Consider the following 6000-nt stretch of genomic DNA (forward strand, 5'->3'; position numbering starts at 1 on the left):
TTCTATAATGACAGCACTAGTCAGTATCCAAGGTTATCAATCATTCATCATGAATATGACGACGAATAGGATAGCCAAACGGAGACAGCATATTAATATTAAAGAAAATGGTTTCATTTTGAAAGCCAAACGAATATTTCTATCTTAAGCAATTTGGAATTGATGACCGCAGCACTAGTGCTACCAACACGGAGAGTCAAAAAGGTTTTCAACCAACAAATATTGGTTTGTCAAACACACCCTAAAATTTAAGTATATTTGAATTTGCATACGAAAAGAGACTACTGTGGGAGATATAACACATCGGAAAGGGTGATTTAACATGAATTCACAATCAGAAATAAAAACTTTATGCATATACTTGGAGAGAATTTTGAGTGCCAAACGAATATTTCTATCTTAAGCAATTTGGAATTTAAGACCGCAGCACTAATGCTACCAACACGGAGAGTCAAAAAGGTTTTCAACCAACAAATAGTGGTTGTCAAACACACCCTAAAATTTAGGTATATTTGAATTTGCATACGAAAAGAGACTACTGTGGGAGATATAACACATCGAAAAGGGTGATTTAACATCAATTCACAATCAGAAATAAAATCTTTATGCATATACTTGGAGAGGATTCGCCAGAATAATGGTAATTGAATTAAAATCAAGACGAATTTTGGTCATGTAAGTACAAAACGCAATGTGGAGCAAAATTTCTATAATGACATTACTAGTCACCGACCACGGTGATTTATCATTCATCGAGAATATGACGAATGAGATAGCCAAAACTAGACAGTATGTTATAGAAAATCGATCATTTTGAGTGCCAAACGAATGTTTCTATATTAGGAAATTCGGAATTTAGGACCACAGCATTAGGGCTGCCAACATGGAAACAAAATGTTTAACAACCAACAAATAGTGGTTTGTCAAACACACCCTACAAATTTGGTATATTTGAATTTGTACACAAAAAGACTACTCTGGTAGATATAACACATTGGTAAAAGATGTTTGACACAATTTCACAATCAGCAATAAAAATATAAACTTTGTGCATCTATTCGGATAGGATTCGTCGGAAAATTGTTAATTAAATTAAAATCAAGACAAATTTTGGTCATGTAAGTACAAAGTGCAACGTGAAGCAAAATTTCCAAATTGACATCACTAGTCACTATCCAAGGTTATTTTTCATTCATCATGAATATGAAGAATGAGATCGGACAGCATATTATTGAAAAATGTCTAATTTTGAAACCTAGGCAATTTGGAATTTAGGACCGCAGCACTAGTGCTACCAACGTGGAGAATCAAAAAGTTTAACAACCAAAAAATAGTGGTTTGTCAAACACACCCTAAAAGTTTAGGTATATTGGAGTTTGCATACGAAAAGAGACTACTCTAGGAGGTATAACACATCGGAAAGGGTGATTTAACATCAATTCACAATCAGAAATATAAACTTTGTACACATACTTAGAGAGGATTCGCCAGAATAAGAATAATTGAATTAAAATCAAGACGAATTTTGGTCATGTAAGTACAAAACGCAACGTGGAGCAAAATTTCAATAATGACATTACAATAATTAGGGCTACCAACATGGAGAGTCAAAATGTTTAACAACCAACAAATAGTGGTTTGTCAAACACACCCTACAAATTTAGGTATATTTGAATTTGTACACAAAGAGACTAATCTGGGAGGTATGGCGAGGGGGTATTAACAACATTTTCACAATCAGTAATAAAAAAATTTACTCTGTGCATATATTTGGATAGGATTCGGCTGAAAAATAGTAATTAAATTATAATCAAGACGAATTTTGGTCATGTAAGAACAAAGCGCAATGTGTAGCAAAATTTCTATAATGACAGCACTAGTCAGTATCCAAGGTTATTAATCATTCATCATGAATATGACGACGAATAGGATAGCCAAACGGAGACAGCATATTAATATTAAAGAAAATGGTTTCATTTTGAAAGCCAAACGAATATTTCTATCTTAAGCAATTTGGAATTGATGACCGCAGCACTAGTGCTACCAACACGGAGAGTCAAAAAGGTTTTCAACCAACAAATATTGGTTTGTCAAACACACCCTAAAATTTAAGTATATTTGAATTTGCATACGAAAAGAGACTACTGTGGGAGATATAACACATCGGAAAGGGTGATTTAACATGAATTCACAATCAGAAATAAAAACTTTATGCATATACTTGGAGAGAATTTTGAGTGCCAAACGAATATTTCTATCTTAAGCAATTTGGAATTTAAGACCGCAGCACTAATGCTACCAACACGGAGAGTCAAAAAGGTTTTCAACCAACAAATAGTGGTTGTCAAACACACCCTAAAATTTAGGTATATTTGAATTTGCATACGAAAAGAGACTACTGTGGGAGATATAACACATCGAAAAGGGTGATTTAACATCAATTCACAATCAGAAATAAAATCTTTATGCATATACTTGGAGAGGATTCGCCAGAATAATGGTAATTGAATTAAAATCAAGACGAATTTTGGTCATGTAAGTACAAAACGCAATGTGGAGCAAAATTTCTATAATGACATTACTAGTCACCGACCACGGTGATTTATCATTCATCGAGAATATGACGAATGAGATAGCCAAAAATAGAGAGTATGTTATAGAAAATCGATCATTTTGAGTGCCAAACGAATGTTTCTATATTAGGAAATTCGGAATTTAGGACCACAGCATTAGGGCTGCCAACATGGAAAAAAATGTTTAACAACCAACAAATAGTGGTTTGTCAAACACACCCTACAAATTTGGTATATTTGAATTTGTACACAAAAAGACTACTCTGGTAGATATAACACATTGGTAAAAGATGTTTGACACAATTTCACAATCAGCAATAAAAATATAAACTTTGTGCATCTATTCGGATAGGATTCGTCGGAAAATTGTTAATTAAATTAAAATCAAGACAAATTTTGGTCATGTAAGTACAAAGTGCAACGTGAAGCAAAATTTCCAAATTGACATCACTAGTCACTATCCAAGGTTATTTTTCATTCATCATGAATATGAAGAATGAGATCGGACAGCATATTATTGAAAAATGTCTCATTTTGAAACCTAGGCAATTTGGAATTTAGGACCGCAGCACTAGTGCTACCAACATGGAGAATCAAAAAGTTTAACAACCAAAAAATAGTGGTTTGTCAAACACACCCTAAAAATTTAGGTATATTGGAGTTTGCATACGAAAAGAGACTACTCTAGGAGGTATAACACATCGGAAAGGGTGATTTAACATCAATTCACAATCAGAAATATAAACTTTGTACATATACTTGGAGAGGATTCGCCAGAATAAGAGTAATTGAATTAAAATCAAGACGAATTTTGGTCATGTAAGTACAAAGTGCAACGTGAAGCAAAATTTTTATAATGACATCACTAGCTACCATCCAAAGTGATTTGTCATTCATCATGAATAGGAAGAATGAGATTGCCTAATGGGGACAGAATATTTTTGGAAATGGTTTCATTTTGAAAGCTAAACGAATGTTTCTATATTAGGCAATTTGGAATTTAGGACCGAAGCATTAGTGCTACCAACACGGAGAATCAAAAAGTTTAAAAAACAACAAATAGTGGTTTGTCAAACACACCCTAAAAATTTAGGTATATTGGAATTTGCATACGAAAAGAGACTACTCTGGGAGGTACAACACATCGGAAAGGGTAATTTAACATCATTTCACAATCAGAAATATAAACTTTGTGCATATACTTGGAGAGGATTCGCCAGAATAATGGTAATTGAATTAAAATCAAGATGAATTTTGGTCATGCAAGTACAAAACGCAACGTGGAGCAAAATTTCTATAATGACATTACTAGTCACCGTCCAAAGTGATTTATCATTCATCAAAAATATGATGAATAATATAGCCAAATGAAAACAGCATAATATAGAAAATTGTTTTATTTTGAGTGCTAAACGAATTTTTCTATTTTAGGAAATTTGAAATTTAGGACCGCAGCATTAGGGCTACCAACATGGAGAGTCAAAATGTTTAACAACCAACAAATAGTGGTTTGTCAAACACACCCTACAAATTTGGTATATTTGAATTTATACACAAAAAGACTACTCTGGGAGATATAACACATTGGTAAGAGAGATTTGACATAATTTCACAATCAGTAATAAAAATATAAACTTTGTGCATATATTCGGATAGGATTCGTCGGAAAATTGGTAATTAAATTAGAATCAAGACAAATTTTGGTCATGTAAGTACAAAGTGCAATATGCAGAATTTCTATATTGACATTACTATTCACCGTCCAAGGTGATTAACCATTCATCATGAATATGACAAATGAGATAGCCAGATGGAGACAGCATATTATTGATAATGGTTTCATTTTAAAATCCAAACGAATGTTTCTATATTGGGTATTGGACAGCATATTATAGAAAAATATTTTTTGTTTCAGTGCCCGACGAATGTTTCATTTTCAGGTATTTTTGAATATTGGACCGTAGAAGTAATGCTACCATCATGGAATTTTATGGCTTGGTGAACACACCCTACAAATTTTGGTATATTCGAATTTATACACGAAAAAAGATTAATCAGGGAGACAACAAATCGGTAAAGGAAAATTTAACTTCATTTCACAATCAGTAATAAAAATAAAAAACTATGTTCATATAAATTATAAAAATAGTCATCAAATAAAAATGGGACTGAACTTCATGGAATGGTCATGGAAAGCACACTTTTGTTTTTTTACTGACAATATATATATATATATATATCTTATTTATAGGTATTATGGGATATTTGGCAGCAGAATGAGTGTTTGGAAATGATTACCGCCACCAAACAGAGGCTTGTCAAACAATGAGGCTCGTAGGGTTTACTATACTTAATTAGTAAAACGCTTTGTTTGTTATACTATTTCTGATTGCAGAAAGAAAGCACCGTCTTTCAACAGTAATTTATTTCAAAAGTTGCAAAAATTACTTCAAATATATCGGATTCTGCCAATAGTTTCATGTTATCCCGTCACGGGTTTTATTTTAGCATAGGCCAAACAAATATCGCCTGTTAATGATATCGATGCTGTGTTCTCCCTCCCAGGGCCCAACCCCTTCCCAGAACCCCCTTCCCCCCTCCCAACCCCTGTGTATGTGAGTGTATTGTATTTGTTTTTTGTTTTTTGAAGGAGAGTCATCGACAGAATATACAAACCATGCCGGCCTGGTTTGTCTCCTGAAGATGATTTCCAAACAAAAACCGGCAGTGTTGATGAAGTATTAGAGTATATTTGTGTTTTGGTAGCATCGACAATCATAATAGACTTTATTTAGTTTGTACTAGATACAGGTCAAATCACACATCAGTTGTTTATCGACAGAATCCGTGATTTAGCAAACAGATAGTTCCAAAAAAGATTTTTTATGTATTATATATATTTGTAATGCCAATTTGGCATTAATTAGGACAGTAACTGTATAATTAAGCTATATGACATATATGTCGAATGACGCCGTCTCCATCATGCCAGATTATGATAATCTAACGGAAATAGATGTTTAATTTAAACTTGAATGGAGGGATGGGAGAAAATTAAAATACAATAAAATATAAACAATACTTTTATGAACATAATTTGTTGATATGAAAACAAATAATAATCAGATATGCGTCTTAATCATTCATTCCCATTCATTAAAAATAACATAGAAAATTACATAATAAATTGTTACTAAGTCATGCCAGATTATTTTAATATTACAGAGATATTTGTTTACAAATGGAATGTAGGGATGCAAAATATCAAATTACATGGAAATTGTTTCTAATTCATGCCAGATTATCTTAATATTACAGAGATATATGTTTATAAATGAAATGGAGGGATGCAAAAAAATAAAAATATATTATAGACATATGTACTACAAAGTTTGGTAGATATATATAAAAACAAATAGCAATGATC

This window comes from Styela clava, chromosome 14 (assembly GCF_964204865.1).
Source record: "Styela clava chromosome 14, kaStyClav1.hap1.2, whole genome shotgun sequence".
Classification (NCBI taxonomy): Eukaryota; Metazoa; Chordata; class Ascidiacea; order Stolidobranchia; family Styelidae; genus Styela; species Styela clava.